This window comes from Phocoena sinus, chromosome 2 (genome assembly GCF_008692025.1).
Source record: "Phocoena sinus isolate mPhoSin1 chromosome 2, mPhoSin1.pri, whole genome shotgun sequence".
In the NCBI taxonomy this organism is placed as follows: Eukaryota; Metazoa; Chordata; class Mammalia; order Artiodactyla; family Phocoenidae; genus Phocoena; species Phocoena sinus.
This window is the reverse complement of record NC_045764.1, coordinates 102426357-102447117: the sequence shown is the minus strand read 5'-3', so window position 1 is coordinate 102447117 and position 20761 is coordinate 102426357. Positions and strand designations below refer to the sequence as shown.

The window sequence follows — 20761 nt, the reverse complement described above, 5'->3', positions numbered from 1 at the left end:
TGTCCTGCTAGAACTAAAGGTTGGATTAGGCTTTGTTTATTTGTTTCTTTTTGGCAGGAACACTGTGTAAAGGAGGTTGTGTCCTGTCTATGGCATCATGTCAGGATAGACCTAATGACTTGATGAGGCTAAGATTGATCACTAGGATAAGATGGTGACAGAAAATTCTATCCTTTGTAAAGTTTCATATTCCCATTGCAACCAGCAAGTAATCTGAGATTTTGCAATGTTTTAAAACTTCTTCTTTTGGCTTGGAGTATTTTTTTTTTCTGCATGATTTCTCTTATGTGAAGCCCCAAACTAGTCACATGTCTTCTTCCTGTAACTGTGAATGCCTCCATTCCGCTATACCAGAAAGAAATGTTATAAACCGTCACTAGATGCTGAAAAATTCATACCTAAAAGAATCTGCTCTTTTAGAAATATGTAACCCAGGGAAGACATGTTCTGTTTCTGCTCTAAAAATGAGAATTTCATTAAAAGTGTTATATTTGTGAATTGTTTATATTCCCTGAAATGGGCTCTTCTGATTTTATTTTATTGAGCTGATGTATTCTATCTTTTAAGCCATAAACCCAGTTATTTTGGACAATCTGGGTGGAAGCATAGGTACAGTTTTCCTCCTCTGTTCATCACTTTTTCTCTTCTGGACTTAATAGCAATTGGACCTGGTGTGCTAACTGGTGATTGTAATCCCAGGATGAAGGGATTAATTAATTAGCATTGAACACATGCAGGGTCTGGGGAAGAGTGAAAGAGAGCCCAGGACTGGTCAACTCTCAGATCAGATGGTGGTATTCACATTGATTGATCCTCTGATTGAACATAAATTTTTCTTAGTTCCTAGGAAATATCTTTCAAAAACACATAGTGTAAGTGGGTGGGGACAAGTGGTGCCTTTGCTCTGGGTTGAGGAGAGAGCTAAGCGGCATTAGGTCAGAGAGAAGATTCCTTGACTCTGAAATAATATTTCCAGTCAGGGTGGATCTTGTGGCATCTTCAAGGACCAACTCAAGGTTCATCTCCAAGAGCTCTTCCCAGCTAACTCTACCCAACAAAAGTTTCCCTGCCGCCATCTGTTTATTTACTTGGTACTTTGTGATAACTCAGGTTTTACTTGTGAAGGGTCTGTACTCTTCATCTCATAACTGGGTCGTTTGTCCAGTGCTACCTAATAATGACCTTCTTGCCATCTCTGCTCCCTCATTTGACAGTTTTTTTCATCAGAACAAGACACATGAACTGTTAGAAATTGGGGATTCAGTGTCAGAATTTCACCTTGTGGATCTTCTTGTAGATATGGAATTTATAAACATAGTCTTTTAAAAAATGGACTCTGTATGATGGAGTTCAGCTCACAACAGCCACTTTCCGAGCACTTGTTTTGTTTTGTACTGGGCACTGAGCTCTTTAAAGCTTTTTAAAGAAATAATTATTTAAATTAGACAGAAGTGGGTTCAACTTCTTGCCTCATGATATACGAGTGTGTGACCCAGTACAGAGGCTCCCCATTGTTAGTTCCATCTACTTCGTCCATGATATTTTTTACTTTGCCCTGAGTATATTTAATAAAAGTTGTTAAAATGTGGTGGGATTCCTTATTACTGATTATTTGGTGATAGTCATTTACATCTGAAACTATTGCAGTAGATACTATGGAATAAATGTCTAAAGAAAGGAGTCAGCGGCAAGTGGGCACTAAACCCATTCATTATTTCCCCATGAGACTCAGAAGACTTCTCCCAATGCTGAGACATACACAGTAGATCATGGCTGGGGTTTTTGAACAAAGGCTTAATACACTTCACCCTCTGTGGTACGTAGTCACAGTGAAACACAGCAGTACAATAACCCTCCTGTTCCTTTTTTCCTTCCTTGGCACTTGGCCATCACCAACCGCTCTTTGGCATCTAGAATGTCTCAGATATCTCGTTTCACCAACGCTGTTATTGTGGTTAAATGCAATAAAACTCAGAGGCACAAAATTATTACAGTTACACAAATCAATAAGTAAAACAGTAAGATCTTAAAAGATAAATCGTCGAAGGATAAATGAAAAAACTCACTCATTGGTTAGACACATTCACTTAGGAAAATGTTTCAATCCTCTAGCAACAAAAAAAATGTAAATAAAGATATAATAAGCTAGTTTTTGGAAAGATGTTTAAGCAATACTTTTGTTAGAAAATGTGATATTTCTAATACTGGTAAGATGTTGGTAGCAATATATATTGCTTTATTTTTATTGCAAGCTAATTAGTTAATATCCAGCGTGTGAAAATATTCATATTAGTTTGAGTAAGTATTTCCACCTTGGGGAATTTACAGTGAGAAAATACTATGTATGTTTGAATATAAAGTGAGGTTTATAATCCTTAGAGAAGAGAGAGTCCCCTTATATTTGATTCCTTGCAAAAATACAGAAAGCAATGTTATAATACTTTTATGCAATTCTTTGATTTTGCACAGTTAAGCAGTTTAGTGAAGACACATTCACCTCTACTAATCTTAATGAATGCTACTTCATGGATACTTCTGGAAGTCAGCTGATTAGATTAGTGAAAAAGATGACTAACAAGTTTAACAACCACTTAGTAACTATTCTTGGGAGTAAGCCTTTGAAATTACAAGTGTTCAATATTGTTTAAACAAATCTTTTATTTATTTATTTTAAAAATTTATTTATATATTTATTTTTAAAATTTATTTATTTATTAAGATAAATTTATTAAGATACATTTGTTTATTTAAAAATTATTTATTTATTTTAAAAAATAAATTTATTTATTTATTTTGGCTGCGTTGGGTCTTCGTTGCTGCGTGTGGGCTTTCTCTAGTTGTGGCGAGCGGAGGCTACTCTTCGTTGCGGTGCGTGGGCTTCTCATTGCAGTGGCTTCTCTTGTTGCGGAGCATGGGCTGTAGGTGCACGGGCTTCAGTAGTTGTGGCACTCAGGCTCAGTAGTTGTGGCTTGCGGGGCTCTAGAGTGTAGGCTCAGTAGTTGTGGCGCACGGGCTTAGTTGCTGTGCAGCATGTGGGATCTTCCCAGACCAGGGCTCGATCGAACCCATGTCCCCTGCATTGGCAGGCAGATTCTTAACCACTGCGTCACCAGGGAAGTCCTAAACAAACCTCTTAAAGTAAATTTTTTTGTGTGTGTGTAAATCATGAATATTCACTTACAGGATAAGTGGCAATGAACAGTCCTAATGTTTTGTGAATAGATATTGTGGTTCCAAATATTTTAGTGATAGCTTCATACATGGATTCCTAATGTGCTATAATTCAAGCAATTTAGATACAAGTGAGTTTGATTGCTGTCAAAAAATGTTTGAATATTTTAAAAAGCAGCTCTTTGATGACAAATACATTGATTTGAGATGCTTGTGAGGAATTTGAAAAAAATTCTGTGACCTATGAGAATAGACAAAAACAAGTATTTCAAAATTAATATACTATTTTATATGAAATGTGATTTAAAATATGCATGTGTAACAAAATAATACATTAAAAATTTAAAGAAGAATTTGACAATTTATCTATCCCTCCTCGGGTTTATATTATCAAGTTGGCTAAGAAACTTTATTTTGAATCCTTTAATTGAGGGAAAGTGAGACTTACATATATATAAACTTCATATATATATGAAGTTTTACTCATATACACAGATGATAATTTTAAATAATGAAAAGTTATATACAGATATGTTCATCACAGCAATTCTTATAATAGGAGAAATGTAGGAGGTGCCTAAATTCCCCATAAGAGGACTGATTATACCATAGCTATTCCTGGATACAATATTAATGTAGATTATTAAAAATACTATTAAGAAAAAGTATCTGATAACATAGAGAATTGATTTTATAATGTTCAAAAAGATACAAATGTGTATATGGGGGTATAATTACATATACAGAGTGTGTAATAATTTATACATTGAAAAAGAAACTGGGAAAGGATATACCAATGTAGCAACTGTAGCTGCTTTTTGGTAGCAGTCCTGGTTGTCTTTCAACATAGGTTCTATAATGAATTTCCTGGAGGAAAAGAACTCAGGTCATTGAGTTCTAGCTCCCAAACAATGAGGACAACTTTTCTAGTGTATTCACCCACCTGAACTTACACTCTCACAAGCATGTTTGTTTCACTGCTGAATGGCTGTCAACTGTAAAAAAGCAATTCCTGCTATTGAGATGAAATCTTTTTCCATATCTATATCTATATATACATCTATATCTGTATCTGGAAATCTCTATATCCATCTATCATTTTTATTTTTTTTCTTTTTGGCCCCAGTTCTGTCCTCTGTTGTAGACAGGTTAATGTTCTCTGTCTTCCTGGACACGGAGAAAGAATTGCCTGCTCTGGGAAATTCCAGACTCTCTTTGTCTGATCCACACTGAGCCTCCAAACAAAGAGAGAACAAACTTCCATCTTTCATTGTGGGCAGTGTCCTCAAGCTTTGAAAATTCTGCCATGGTTTCTTTAGTCTTTAGCTTTTGGCTATTTTCTCTACTAAAATACCGTGTTCCCTCCCTCCCACCCCAACCTTAGAGAACCTAAAGGCTTCATCTATTTCCATTGTTCGCTAAATTAGTATGAACTAGTTTTGGGTCATTTCTTGATACCAGGTTTCGATGGGAATAGAATAGAAGCGTATGAGGTATGTGATGGGAAGGAGGGTCCAAGAAAATGGCCCAGAAAGATGAGAACAAGGAGCCGTGGATGACCTACTTTACAGTTTGCAGAGGGTTGGCAGCTGGCAGCCTCCCTTAGCTACTGCCAGGACACTGGATTATTCCAGCCACAGTTAAGCACTTCTTTTAGTGAAAGCTACAGGGTTCAAGGATTCTGTACTCCTTGAATGCACATATTTTGTTTCAGAGACACTAAGAAAATACATATCTTAATATTGACGTTTTTATCGTTATTTTCTAGGAAGTTCAGGTTAATATCAATTCAAGTGATAAACATTCTGAGTCCACAACAGTATTCTCCCTCGTACTAATGTCTTTGTGTCTTTCCTTTTACTTTGTCCGTGTGCTTCCTATTATTCTTTGCTTTACTAAGTAGGCAGTACACAGAAGGGACCATTCTCTTAGGTCACAAAGGTAGCAAAAGAGATCTACGGCCTTAGAGAAAGTCAAAGTACAATCTCTTACAGAATGTTGCAGTACAAGGACATCTTTGCAAGGCCTTTCACAAACTAGCAATAACATTCTGATGAGCAGAATCCCCAACTCCATTGTCCTGCATGTGGAGAAAGGAAAGGTCCTGCTGCTCATGGCTTTGAAAGCCTGTCCAGTGTGTGATCACCTCATGGATTCAGAGAGTGAGGTGGGCAATGTCAGTGATTTAGGAAGACATTGTATCAAAGTTTTGGATAGATTTGCAGGTGTGCCTAAAGTACATGTAGAGTAATACCTGCTTTCCAATAATTCCCTTAACTCTCAGTCTCTTAAACTTAGCCGCAACTCAGCCATCTCAATTCCCATCAGGAAGCATTAAATCCCTGAAGATGCTCAGGAGAAAGTCTCTCAGTCTCTCTTTGGGCAGGTGTCAGGTGATTGATGGGACCACAAGAATGGGAATTTCTAAGAAGCAGATTCTCATGCCCTGCCCTGGTGGATGCTTCCTGGGTAGTTGGCGGTTGTGCCTTACATCTGTTGTGAACTGGCCCAAAGCCAGCAGCTTTTGTTCTCTGAATAGGAAAGGAACTCAAATGTGGGGTGTTAGGGGGTACAGGAACCACAGGATGTGGATATTCTGAGTCTCTGGTACCTCATAAGGAAGACGCATCTCTTGGACGCATTAGGCAGGTGGTGAGAAGACTGAGTCAGCGGTAGACTTGAGCAGTTTCCCAGCACCCTGGTCCCATCCATCCCACCACTTTCCACCTCTGTCTTAGAACACGGGCTTTCCCTGGTTTATTAGCTAATCTGTGTAGTCAGGTCTGACTTCTGGGGTCAGTGTGATGGCATCAACAAAGCTGAACAAGGAGATCCTCCTTCAGATGTGGTGGAGACCAGATGGCTTGGGGTGTGGAAGCCAAAAAGCGATGGCAGAACCATTTGAACCCCTTGTGGCAAATAATCTATCAGTGAGAAAGCCATTGTAGGGAGAAAGTGTCTATTGTTTTTTTCCTGAAAACAGAGATAAATAAATCTTGGTACAAAATTGTCCTCCCTCCGTACACTCAATCTGCACTGATAGTTGAGGTAATCAGTGTATGTAGGATGGAGTCTCAGTTTTTATCACTGAATTCTTTGTACGAAGAAACAATGTACAGGAAGTGGGAGAAATACATCCAAATGTAAAAATGGGGTGGTTAGAGACCTGCTCTATATGTAACTTTTGGAGCCTGTACTGGAGAGAGGGGAAGATTTTACTCTGGAGTCAGATTCCCTTACTTCACTTTGAGTTTGAAGACTAACAAAGACTATGTTGACTTGGTCCAGGTTATTTCTGAGTAGACCAGATCTGCCATAAATACATGATAGAATGAGGTGTGGTATCAGAGAACACAAGTAGACCAGAGTTGGAGTTTCTAAGGTGACAGCACTTCTTTCTTCCATTGAAGGCATATGATCTGGACAGCTCCCTTTAGAGTTCACAGAACTGGTGCATCCCAGCCTTTGTCCTGGAGCTTCACAATCCAAACATCAGGTAGAATTTAAGATTCAGTTCTGTGCCTTTAGAGGAGTGATATGTAGATAGCCCATCCTTTTTCCAATGGCAAGCTACAGTGATGAAGTAGCTGGACCTGGATTTAGGTAGAAACTTTCAGTCTTTCTGAGTCAAGCACCTTCAAGAGTCACAATATCAGTGGGCTTCAGGCTTGGTCCCCCAAAGATACCCTTCATCCATCTTCTCCCTTCAGAGCATGCAAAATGCTTCTCTGGAAACAGATCTCTGAGAAAATGCTCATGAATGGCGCAAGGTGGTGCTAACTTTCCAGACCTGAATGGGTAGGGGTAGGAGTGGGAAGCAAAAAACCGGAATAGGAAGGGACCTGTTTTGCATCATTTCCCTGTTGAGATGCAAATGATCTGAGAAATGTCATTGTTGGAAGGGGTAAAGCTCAGGGTGAGGGAGGCTGGGAGGATTTCAAAGAAGAAAGTATGAATTTATAAAGTGGAGGCCCAAGGATCAAGATCAGAGAAAAATATTAAGAAACAAATGCCACCGAAGACACTGAGTAATTGGCCATGGAACAATGACATGGAGAGCATGTTTATTGTTGCTGTATATCCCAAGGCTGTCCAAGCTTGAGCTCCTTGCTCCTGGTAGGTGCCTGGGATAACAGAGAAATGGAAGTGGAAATCTCTCCATAGAGGTGTCTGAAGAAATTAAAATATTCAACTTGTATGTTGACCTTGTAATGGGAATGAGAAAGCATAGGAGAGCCCTTTGGGAATTAGCTTCAGAAAGGAAATACTAGAAAATAAAAATAAGCTAGAACATTTACAGAAAAAGAGGGAATTCCATGCTTAGAGAATGGTCAGATTTAACAGTTTGGAACATGTACTTTTCCATCAGAATATTGGTAACAACATTTCAGGGAACTTGGGTCTGAATGCCTTGCATGGAGTAAAAATGGCACCTGCTATTTTGTGTGAGTTCAATCAGGGAGACACAGTGGACAATTGGTCTGATCCCCGATTCTGTTGTTTAGCAGAGCCTCTGGCTCAGAAACACAGTGAGATGTCTTGTGTTTTGCAGGTCTTTCCTTTTTGAATGCTGTTCAGGGCTGTTATCATACCTGAGAACATTACCCTCTCCACCTGCGTATGTACGATGTAGGACACCCTGTATTGGGAACACAGATGACACTGATATTTATGAACATTACCTAAGATCTAATTAATATCAGTACCTGAAGTGATTGGATTGGATTGGAGGATAAGATTGGATTCTGAGGCTATAATATAGAATATAGACTTCCTGGTCTTTTTCTTACTGTCACCAAATATAACCAGATAATCCTCTGTCTGGTTACTTGAGGGCCAAGTTACTTTCTTGCAGAAATATTCTTAGGAGTCCCTTTAGAAAACCTAGAGTTCCTTATCTGTAAGACTACAGACAAGCCACAGCCTGAAGCCCAGCCTGCCGACTTGAGCACAGATGGGAGAATGTTAACAGCCAAGAAATATGGGGTCTTTGGCTCTTTTCCCAGAACTGCCAGGCTAAGACCTTGGCAGAGACTCAACAGGAGACTGAACTCTCTTTGCATATCCTTTTATACATGGGAGATTAAAAGCTTCAACCGTGAGTGATCACAGTTTTTGAAAAATCCCGATGAGGCATTAAAGAGGAGGAATATCCCAAGGGAGGTGAGCTGAAGGCAAAGCAAGGCAGGTGTGAGGTTAGCAATGACTTTCAGTCCCCTTTGATTAATCATGAGTGTATTTTGTTTAGTTCTTTTTCTGATTTTATCCTTACTGAGTCACATAAAGGAATCAGCCAGGCAGGAATCTGTGCATCACAATCTTGGGAATCTGTGACATCTGATCCCCTTTGTCCCACAGCTGCTTCCTTCTCTTTCTTGCTGGGCAGAGACCTATAGTTTGTTAGTGTTGAAAGAAGCATAGCGATCATCCAATATAAACTCTTTATTGTACAGATGAGAATCTGAGGCTCAAAGAGTTTAAGTGACTTATCTATCTAAAGTCACACAAAAGGAGGAGTTCTGACTCCCCCCGCCCCCAATGTTTTGTCAACAGGCTGCTGGCTCCTTTTAGCAGATGGAAGTTTCTTCCGATCTCAGACAGCTTTTTTCCCACGTGGGATTTGGTGCAGACACCCTTCACCATCTTCTCCCATCAGAACATGCATTTCTGGCAAGAGAGCAGCTCTGATTCCCTGGCTTTTCTTCCTATTTCCCCTGGATAAGGTCTGTATAGTTTTTTTTTAATGGAAGAAGCCAAAGTACTGCAGTGAGGATATTGCTCTTTGGGATTCATTTAGGGGAACATGGTTTTCTTGGCCAACTGCCATAGTGAGCTAACCCTAGGTAGAAAGCACGGGCAGCATGAGGATGGACAAATGTAACCCCTCACAGGTTACTAATGAAACTTAATACTTTCCTTTTTAAGGATGAAAAAACATCTCTGTATTCCTAATAAGGTACATTAATTAAATAGCCTACGACTGGTAAGGCCCTGCAGGGGAATATTCTCAAAGCTCGAAGGCTGAGCTTTCTGAAAATTGAGAGTTCCTTGTAGCTATTGTCCTAGACATCCGAACCATGTCTATTGGAAAAGAGTTTGGCATGCAAAATTCATTCTCCTTGTTACTTCTGCTAGAGCTGAGACCGGCCTGGGCCACCTTCATCTGGTACAGACAAAGGACAATGAAGACACAGTATGTTATTGGGGACCTAGATCCTCCCAATACTGGATTTGTCTTTGAGACTTTCACTATTGTCAATGCATGGAAAGAATTAGAGAGGTCGTGTGGGAAGAACATTCCTGATGAGATATTTTTATGAAAAATATGCTGGCAGCACATTTGGACTTCTTGGTTTGAAAAAATGTTAGTGGTCATTGTCAATGTTTCCTCCCATTTTATTTATTTATTTATTTTAAAATAAATTTATTTATTTTATTTTTGGCTGTGTTGTATCTTGTTTGCTGCAAGCGGGAATTCTCTAGTTGCAGAGAGCGGGGCTTCTCACTGCGGTGGCTTCTCTTGTTGTAGAGCACAGGCCCTAGGCCTGCGGGCTTCAGTAGTTGTGGCACGCAGTCTCTAGAGCGCAGGTTCAGTAGTTGTAGTACTCAGTCTCTAGAGCGCAGCCTCAGTAGTTGTAGCGCACGGGCTTAGTTGCTCCGCGGCATGTGGGATCTTCCCGGACCAGGGCTCGAGCCTGTGTCCCCTGCATTGGTAGGCAGATTCTTAACCACTGCACCACCAGGGAAACCCACCTCCCATTTTAGATCCTTCATTCTTCTCTCTTCTGGGTAAAAACCACCCTCCTTCAGACCGTTAAGAGCTGAGGAGTTAGAGTATTAGCATTACTGAGCACCTTTGGTGTGCTAGTCACCCAGGAGTGCCAGATGATTTCTAGCAATTATTTCATTTAATCTTTGTAATAACTCTGTGAAATAAGTATTATTATCTGTATTTTATCCATGAGGAAATAGAGGTTTAGAGAAGTTAAGCAACCTTGTTCAAGGTCCTACAGTAAATGAGGAGTTGTGATTCTTCCTCACTTTTGTCTGATTCCACAAACCATGCTCTTTTTACTATTAAAAGAACTCATATATAAAAACATATATGCAGTTTATAGACTAAATTTTTTAGACCACCCCACCCATCTAGGTCGTCACAGAGCACCGAGCTGAGCTTCCTGTGCTTTATAGCATGTTCCCACTGGCTACTATTTTACACATGGTCATTGTACAGCAGAAACGAACACAACGTTGTAAAGCAATTATACTCCAATAAAAAAGAAAAGTAAGGGTAGTATCATGGGGAACCCAACAGGAGATAGTTCTTCACTCCTTGCATAGCTTCCTTTTATAGAATAGAGCCTGCTACAGTCAGAAAGGACTTTGGGAAGGTATCGGACCCACTCTTTTGCCCACAGACATGTTTTAAAAGATAGGTTTTAATAAGCTCCAGAAAATGGAGCCTCTTGGGTTGCACAATATCTTTGGAGGCAGGCTGCCTGGGCTTGTGTCCAAGCTTAGCCACTCAGCCGTAGTATGACCTTGGGCAATGCCTTACCCTCACCTCACTTCCATGTTTTTTCTACAAAATAAGGACAATAGTAGCAATGGGTTGTTTGAAGATTAAACAAATTAAAACATGTAAACTACTTTGAGCAGCGACTTACACATACAAAAGTACCCCATGACTGTAGGCCATCAATGATTATTTTTACTAGTACCTCTTTACAGCTGTTGATGATTTTCATTTCAAGGAGATTTTTCATTTTGAACTTCTTGCTGAAATTTCAGAATGTTTTCTCTTTTTCTCACTCATAGGAAATGGGTATGACTAATCATAGCATCATAGAAGGTGAGAAGGGAAGGGACCTTAGGCTGTATCAGTTCCGGCTTCCTGCCCTTGTAAATGAGCCTGGGGAAGGGAGGTGATGGGCTCAGGTTCTCACACGACAAGAGTAGGTTTTGAACACACATTCCAGTCTAGTGGGTTTCTTTTCCATTGTATAATAACTCTTCACAGGCTGCAATTCAACACTGTTTAATTTCACTAAGACTTACTCAGGCTAATTCAGGAACGTGCCAGGCCAGTGACCCTGTGGGAAGAGCTGACCAGTGCTGAGTATAATAACGTTGCCATTCTTATAATCTTATAGCAACTTACTAGCTTTCTTTTTCTTAACAGCATTGTCATATTGTGGACTTGCATTTATTCTGAAAAAGAAAGGGAAGGAGATTTTTTTTAACATCTTTATTGGAGTATAATTCCTTTACAATGTTGTGTTAGTTTCCGCTGTATAACAAAGTGAATCAGCTATATGCATACATATATCCCTATATACCCTCCCTCTTGCATCTCCCTCCCAACCTCCCTATCCCACCCCTCTAGGTGGTCACAAAGCATCGAGCTGATCTCCCTGTGCGATGCAGCTGCTTTCCACTAGCTATCAGTTTTACATTTGGTAGTGTATGTATGTCAATGCTACTCTCTCACTTCATCCCAGCTTACCCTCCCCCCTCCCCGTGTCCTCAAGTCCATTCTCTACGTCTGTGTCTTTATTCCTGTCCTGCCCCTAGGTTCTTCAGAACCATATTTTTTTAGATTCCATAGATATGTGTTAGCATATGGTATTTGTTTTTCTCTTTCTGACTTACTTCACTCTGTATGACAGCCTGTAGGTCCATCCACCTCACTACAAATAACTCAATTTCATTTCTTTTTATGGCTGAGTAATATTCCATTGTATATATGTGCCACATCTTCTTTATCCATTCATCTGTTGATGGACACTTAGGTTGCTTTCATGTCCTGGCTATTGTAAATAGTGCTGCAATGAACATTGGGGTGCATGTCTCTTTTTGAATTATGGTTTTCTCAGGGTATATGCCCATAGTGGGATTGCTGGATCATATGGTAGTTCTATGTTTAGCTTTTTAAGGAACGTCCATACTGTTCCCCATAGTGGCTGTATCAGTTTACATTCCCACCAACAGTGCAAGAGGGCTCCCTTTTCTCCACACCCTTGGGGAGGAGATTATGCCTCTGAAGAGAAGGCAGGCTCTGGTCATTGATCTGTCTATTCCTCAGTAGAAAGGGTCAGAGGTACTGCCATGGAGACAAAGGCAGGGAGTGAGGAGCAGGGTCCCTAATGAGTGGGGTTTACTTAGGTGAAGAGAGAGTGGGAGAGCAGCCTTTCTTCTTTATACTGAACAGCTGCTATGCACTCGGTGTGGAGCTAGTCTCCCAAAGGAATGCGAAAGGACCCAGGGCAGGATTTGAGATTTCAAGGAGTTTCTTTAGAAAGGGGTAGAAAGCAAGGGTGGAAGTGTAGTGGACCCTCTGGAGTACTTTGAGGCTCTGTACTCCTGCAACAACTATGAGACTTTTTACTCCTGCAGCTCAACTTGGCTAGGAGGAGATTCTCCAGCTGACCAGAGGGGAGAATAGCATAGCAGGGATGCAGACTGAAAATACAGGGCTAATAGGGTGCTTTCCCGTGGCAACCGGGTGTCAGGGTGTGGTGGGAGGTATTTATGACCAGGGGTTGGATTTGGCTTTGCCATCCGCTGGCTGTGGGCTGGAGAGAAAGTCAATTTCTCCATTCCTCAGTTTCTGCATCTTCAGTGGAAGAGGATGAACCAGGAGGTGATTGAAGTTTCTCACCATTCTAACACTCTGTGTGTTGCGGGGCATAGCGGTAGGGCCGTAGGGCTGAGAAGGAGATCCTTCATGTGGAAAACATAATGATGGTTTGGATGCTGAGAAATGGACTAGTTGTGGACTCAGAGATTTTAATTCTTATTACAGAGGAGTGTTATTGCTACTGGGTCAACTGTCTGGTTTCAACATGTAGTGCCAGTAATATTGGCTCCTTTGTGGTTCTTTTATTTATAAACTTGGTGCATGAAACTCTTCTTCCTCCTTAAGGCAATTGAGGTAGTTAATCTTCCGTTAATCACTCATGACCATAACGTGCTCTGCAGACACAGTTGAAGTCTTTATGGGCGAGGAGGCCTTGGATGTGACAGAGCTGCTGACAACTCAGACCCAAGCTATGTGAGCTTTTTGTTTGTTTGTTTGCTTTTTTTGGTATTGTCTCTGTGGATGCTGACTTTCCTTCTACTGTCTCTGAGAAATATTGCTCACTTCTCTTAGGTGACAAGTGAGGATGGAAAGCAACTCCGAGGCCTACCCTGGGCCTTGTGGTCCCAGCACAACCAGAAGTCCTGGAGGCGGAATCCCTAAAGTTTTGCGAGGAATTGTGAAAACCCTCCAGCTTTCTCCACAGTTACTCCAAATTCCTCAGGTTCCTGGAGATGAGGAAAAACCAAGAACATCACTGAGGTAAGCATGTTTTATGTCAGCTTCCCTGTCTATTGGGACAGTTTTGGGGAGGCATGTGGATCTGCAAGTGTAGATGAGGTGGCACATTCTCTCCTGGGGCTGCTGGAGTAGTGTCATCTTGGGCACCAGCAAGAGAAATGCTTCATCCAATTCGTATGCTCTCCTTTTATGGTTGGGAAGACACACTCATCAATCCACAGAATGTGGTCGCCCAAGGAGGGAGAAAAGGCAAAGGGCTCAATGTGACCTGCTCCATATTCCATTTGTCAATCATCCAAGTCTGCCATCTTCCTTTTCATGTTCTAAGTTTTGACCTTTTCAGTATGGCTTCCTCTCCACTTGTGCTAATTCATGGAATTCCATCACTTGGTTTTGAAAAATGGAAGTCTTTCTTTCACGAGAAAGCCTGCCATCCCCACCCCTTCCCTGCTCCACCCCATTTTATCCCTGTCATGGGGGGATGTCCAAGGAATGTAGGAGCTCTTATGTCTGCTCTCCAAGAGTAAGTTATTTGGTGTTCTAGATTGCTTTATTATCTACCCTTCAGAAAATCTTGTTAGTGGATAGATGAGGCTTGGATAAAGCATTTCTGAGGGCAAAGTTGTCACCAGTCTTGTGCACTATTATATCCCCAGCATTCAGCACAGTGCAGGGTATGTAGTACTCATTCATTCCACATTTCACCCACTCATTCATTCCACACGTTTGTTGAGTGCCCATTTTGTGCCAGATTTCTAAGTGGTGGAGTTAAGGCAGTGAAGAAAACAGACAAAATCTCTGCCATCATGGAGCTTGTGTTCCAGTCAGTGGAGAGCTAAATAACAAATAAATAAGCAAGTAAAATATACATCACATCAGATGGTAATAAATGCTATGGAGAAAAATTAAGCATAGAGGAGAGATGGTATTTGCTGGAGGAAGAATAAAGCGCTCTGACCAAAAAATATTAGAGATGTATAACCCCATGATTTCAATTTATATTTGGAGGCAAGATGTTGAATTGAGAAGTAGGAAAGAAGCCTCAATTCCAGAGTTTTTTCACCTTGTTGCTATGGAGAATTTATTAGCCAGTACTTTCTGTCTGAGGCACTGCAGGGGCCTAAGACTCTACCTAGAGTGGGAAAGTTTTGTTTGAACTCAGTTCTCTTCTTTGCTTGGTGGCTCCCACACCTTAATTCAGCGCTTTCTGGTGTCAGTTTCCTCATTTTTGAATGCAGAGAACTGTGGATGATAGATCTTGAGCCCTTCTGCTGCCTCGATTAAGTGATAATAAGTCAATGAAAATGGAAGAGACAAACTTGGACACTCTGTCTCACTGTGCAGATATATATGGATGGTAAAGTTGGCAATTCTATGGACCCTCCAGGGACCCGCAGAATTTCTCCAGCTCTCATCACACTAGCCCCAGACCCCTGTAGCTGCCGTTCCAGACAGGCCTCTGAGAAGGCAAGAAGAAAGCAGTGAATGCATTAGCACCCTAGAGACTCTAAGAGAATTCAACAAGCTACTGCCTTTGACAAGCATCAGAAGGGAGGAAGATGTTGGCCCATTTCCCATGTTGTGGCCTGGGAGACAAGCTGCAGACCTAGGGGTGGGCTCAGGAGTGGAAGTGGGAGGGGGCTGTGTAGCCGCAGTCCTCCTTCAGTCACAGGAGTGAGGAATCTCCGGAGAACAGCCTGGAAGCTGCAATTGCAACTGGTGTTTTAAAGCAAGGGAGGGAGAAGTGGAGGTGGAAGGGGTTAGGTACCCCTACCCCTATTCCCTCTCCCCGGGACTGGCCAAGGAGTCAAGGGCAACCTCTGCATCACACAGATGACTGGAATTCACACAATTGTTCCCAGCTGTTCTCTAATTCAGGCATTGTTATAGGCCATGTATTTCTTTAGTATATCCCACAGCCCCTAGCCTAGTACCAGGGCCGTCTGCCTCTGACCCAGATCCTAGCTCTGCTTCTGGAACCTTAGGTAAGCTACCCAGTCTTTCTGAGGCTCAGTTTCTCCATCTGTGACACTGAGCTGACAATAAAGACCTCACGGGGCTGTCATAAGGATTAAGTGAGTCCACACCTGCAGAGTGGTTGCATCTTGGCACTCTGTAATTTAGTTCACTTTCTTCTCAATTATTCCACTTTATTGTTGGCCCTTTACTTTACTTATGTTAAGTAACATTTATGGCATAGCTACCATGTACAATGCAATTTACTTCCTCTCTATCATTTGCCTTTAACAACACTGTGAAGATGGAACTCTTCTTATCTCTGAAGATGTAACTCTTCTTATCCTGGTTTCAAAGATGAAGAGGTACAGATAATTTTAGAAGACGGAGTGAAGCTTGTGTCACGATCACAAAATCTCAGAGTTAGAAAACATTGAGAAATCCTCTGGGACTTGTGCTGCATTGTCCCAGTTTCTTGACAGATGGTCACGGAGCATTGGTTTGAACAGGTCTGGTGGCGAGGGCACAGCCCTGTTGTCCCTTATTTCTGACACATCCTGGGGACAGTCTCCTCTATGGACCACCCTCCCCCAACCTCCTGAATCACATACTGTGTCCTTCAGCTCCAGAGTCTGAAATCTGTCGCCCTCCCTTATTACCAGTGGTATCTTGGGCACGTGTTTTAGTTCTTCTGTGCCTTAGTGTCCTCGTTTGTAAAATGGGGATAATAATAGAAAATGCATCATAGGATCATTGTGAGGATTAAATCATATAACACATGTAACACTCAACAGATATTAATCATTATTACAGCTAACGTACAGTTTTATGAATTTGTCCAGATGTTTTCTCTCCTCCTTCTCATCAAAGACATTCTTCTGGTCTCTGTCAGAAGGACCCACTGGGTTTCTTCCTAGGATTCCATTTTGCAGGTCTTTTAAAACTATGGTTCCAAAACTTTGACAGCATCTACATAAAGCTTCCAAATATCATTCTTTATCATATATAGATACATATATATGAAAGGTCAGACAAAATCACAAGAGATGGGCAGATTGGGAGGTGCCTTGGTGGAACAGTGAGGATCCCTGACTGGAACCAACTGTGTAACTGTGTGTGTCTGGCAAACACTTCTCAGCCTTTTTTGTACTTCTGTGGACAGCAGGATCTTTGATTAGATTATTGATAAGATTATTAACCTTTATTAATAAGCAGTACATATTTATAGCACACAACCTGATGAATTCAGATATACCCATACACCCATGAAACCATCACAATAATCAAATTACTGAACATACCCATCACCACCAAAATTCCAGTAAGGTATTCAGTGAGGTGAATGGTAGCTTTTCTAGATGAGGTCAGAAGGAAGGACAGGTTCAGCCTCAGAATAGGCTGTCAGTCATCTAAATCTGGAAAAGTACATCGCTCAAGATAAAAGTGGAGTCTAAACTGAGCTGTCCAAAGAAGGATAAAGAAATGCCAGTGGGAAAAAATTGTTCAATGTCTTTTTTCTAGAACATATAGAAGAAGAAGTAAAGAGGTAGAGATGGAAAGGAGGGCAAAAGTCCAAAACAGTACAGCAAGCTAGAGATCAAGTATTGCCATCCACGTTGGGAAGATGACAGGCAGTGTGTACCATTGATGCCGAAGGAAGGGAGGAGTCTTCCCACCTTCCCAGCCCCTCTCCTTGAGAACGGCTAGATTCCTGGTGTATATGGCTGGGGAGAAACTGGACATCACCATAGTCATACTTTGGAAAGTGCCTCTTTATGTCATATCCTAAGTACTTTAGGCTGTGTGGCCAAATCTTTTATGACTCTCCAAGAAAACTGTTAAGAGTGTACCATAAATGCTACAATTTCTGACTCTGTCTCTCCTCTCTCCTGCCCTACACCGGGCCACACCCCAGTGGGGGTTGCCTGTCTGAGCACCACTGGAGTGCGTGGGCAGGCTGTGAGCCAGTGAACCTGAAGGAAAGGCATGAACGTCAGCCTTCTCCGGCTTCCATTTCTTGAACTATTTATTCAGGAGAAAGTCATGATCTTGTTGGAACTGCTGTTCCACGTAGATCTCCACATTTTTTGAGCTGCTCAGAAGTGAACCCACAGCAGGGTGGTGGTCGAGGCACAGTAGTAAGATCCTTCATCTCTCTCTGATGCCTCCAGGATATTCAGCACAGCCTGGTTGTTTAAAAAATCAATTTCACCTTGGAAGTTGTCTTCGAAACCAGGGCCATATGTGCCCCCTTCTCGGTATATGAAAGTCATTGTGTTACCCGGTGTTTTCCTATACCAGAAGGTATAGTAGTTACTGATGGATTCTCCTTTCATGGAGCACCTGAGGGTGACAGATTCCCCCACAGACACACTCCTTGCTTGGTCTTGAGGCACCAACATGACAGCTGACATGACTCCTAGAGAAGAGACACGAGAGGGGCTTAGTGAGGACTGGGGCTGAGATCATTGAGTAACGGGTGCTGTGCTCGAGGGCCAGGCCCTGGCAGCCTTGATGCCTTGCTGAGCCTTGCTCTTTTGAGGTTCCAGGATCTGCCTTACCTGCCCAGAAGAGGGTGAGGTGGATGAGGTAGCAGACCCTCTGCATGGCTCCACTCAGGGACAGCTCTGCCTCCCAACTTGTCCTGTGCCTGGTCCCTCCTCAGAGTCAACACCTTCTCTGTGACGGTTTTGTGCCTGAGGAAACCAGCCCCTGGTTGGCAGCTGTTCTGTTGCCCAGAGAGGTTTTGTCAATCACAGGAAGCACGCAGAGCCTGCTGACTGTTAATGAGATGACAGTGCCCTTCAAGATCAATAACGTGGTCCAGATAAATAAGGCCAATTGAGAGGAGGTTAACGCAGCTTATTTGATTGATCACAAGATTTTTGCTTCCACCCTAGAAGTTAAGTTTGATATAGTTGCTTCATTTTCATGTTAGAGGTACATGTTGTATGTACTGTGGTGATGTTAAGGGTTAATACCCAGAAGAATTATTGACTTTTACAGCCATAATCAAAAGAACCATCAAAAGAGGAGGTCGATAGTGTGTGCACAAGGACTGCGGGTGTTGTAATGATCGTTCTGTTTACTCCAAACTCCCTCCAGGCAAAGTTGGATAAGGGCGATTCACCCAAGTATAAAAGAGCATCCAATGAACACTGTCTCCAAATTTAATGCAGTTTCCTAATCTTTATTGAGCTCATCTATCTTCTTTTCTGTAAGGTTCTTAGGTCACTTATGTTGAATTACACAAAGTAAAGTGTTGTAAAAAACTTAGAAACCCACAACTCCCCCCAGTTTATGACAGCCTAAATTTAGATGTACTTCAAAAGAGAGGCGTATTTGAATTCTTGGGACCCGCACGTTTGGGTTTCAAGGCCAGTAATCTATGAAATATTGAAATTAAACAGGTAAATTAATAATGGAAACTAGAAGGTGCAGCTGAAGCGGGGAAGAGGGTCACCTGGTAAGCAAGAGGTGTTTCAATATCTGAGGATGGGTGCAGGACCTAAATTCCAACACTAGTGGAGCAGACACCCACCTGAGCTTTCTTGTTTTCCCCAGTGTGACTGGGACCAGACTGGCCTGAGGATTCAGATAGAGGCAAGCTCAAGTTAGCTTGACCTCATGGTAGTTGCTCTCCTTACCCTAGTCATCTCATTTACCCAACTGCCTATCTCACCCACCATTTCTAGAGGACCATTAGCAAGTACTCAAGGTGGTCACGATCTCTGGTATTACAAAGTGCACTATCTGTACCTGTAGGACACAATGGTGCCTGTTCTCTATAGTGTGTTCAAAGCTGCCAAGGGCAACTTTTCTGGGCTTACTTGATCTTTTTATATCAGGTTGCTTGCATATTGGCACATCCTATAAATCTAGTCATTTTTACTATGCACCAGACCTTGGGGATTCACCGATGAATGACAGATATGGTCTCTTCTCTCATGGAGTTTAGTTTCGAGCATGGGAGCCAGTCATCACTTAATGATTTGCATAATGAATTTCTCCAGTGCTACAGAGTGACAAGTACTCTACAGAAGCAGAATTAAGATAGCACGTTATGGGGCCAGGATCTGGTCAGGAGGTCAGGCAAGTCTTCCTGAGGAAGTGACTTTGCAGTTGAGACTTAAAGCTGAAGTTACCCAGGTGTGCTGGGTAGTGTCTGTCCCCCCAGATCACTCTAGTTCCTCCTCTAGGAGGCTGATCTCAATGGACAGCATCCACCTGGTTCCCTTGCTCTCTGGCATCCTGTTCAGTTTGGCCAACGGGAGGCACCATCAGGAGATTGGAGAGAAGGAGGAGGAAGAGGTGGGGTGGTCTTACCCCAGATCCCTTCCTGCTTGGCTGTGCCTTGGCTGTGGCTGCTTTCCTCTGCCAGAGGCTGCAGGTTTTGGTAAGACTCATGTACTTCATGCTTCAGGCCCAGGGTGGCAGTGATTCTCCTGTTGCCAGACTTGAGGTGTTTCACCGTCTTTTTTTGGTTTCCCATAACCCAGCTGTATTAGTTTCCTATGGCTGCCTTAACAAAGTACCACAAACTGGGTGGCTTAAAACAACAGAGACTTGCTGTCTCACAGTTCTGGGGGCTAGAAGTCTGAAATCAAGGTGTCAGCAGGGCCACGCCCTCTCCGAAAACTTTAGGCAGATCCTTCCTTGCCTCTTCCTAGCAGCTGGTGGTTTGCTGGCAGTCCTTGGTGTTCTTTTGTTTGTTTGTTTGTTTTTGTTTTTTGCGGTACGCGGGCCTCTCACTGTTGTGGCCTCTCCTGTTGCGGAGCACAGGCTCCGGACGCGCAGGCTCAGCGGCCATGGCTCACGGGCCCAGCCGCTCAGCGGCATGTGGGATCTTCCCGGACCAGGGCATGAACCCGCGTCCCCTGCATCGGCAGGCGGACTCTCAACCACTGCGCCACCAGGGAAGCCCCCTTGGTGTTCTTTAGCTTGGCTCGCCTTTCCTGTCACATGGTGTTCTCCCAGTGTCTTTGTCTTTACGCTGCTTTCTTCTTACAAAGACATCAGTCATGTTGACTTAGGGGCCCACCCTACTCCAGTCTGACCTCATCTTAACTAATTACATCAATCTTAACTAATTACAGCAATTGCAATGATGCTATTTCCATATAAGGTCACTTTCTGAGGTACTGGGGGTTAGGACTTGAACATATCTTTTTTTGAGGGACACAGTTCAGTCTATAACACCTGCCCACACCTTTGCAAATGTCCTTTTCATTAGATTCTTTCTGATCTCCCTTTTGACAAGTGCTCTCTGTCCCCTGCTGGGACTCTGCTTGATACACCCAGTATCAGGGGCAT

At 42.3% G+C, this 20761-nt stretch overlaps 1 long non-coding RNA gene and 1 gene segment (V, D, J or C); one reads left to right on the top strand and one right to left on the bottom strand.

The window, feature by feature from the left end:
* The window catches only part of LOC116748983, a 58654-nt gene extending 45305 nt beyond the window's left edge, over positions 1 to 13349 (top strand). The window contains exon 3 of the long non-coding RNA XR_004348458.1: positions 13325 to 13349. This is a non-coding gene — a long non-coding RNA (uncharacterized LOC116748983). The remainder of the gene's footprint in view (positions 1 to 13324) is intronic.
* The window catches only part of LOC116748980, a 277671-nt gene that overhangs the window by 123154 nt on the left and 133756 nt on the right, over positions 1 to 20761 (bottom strand).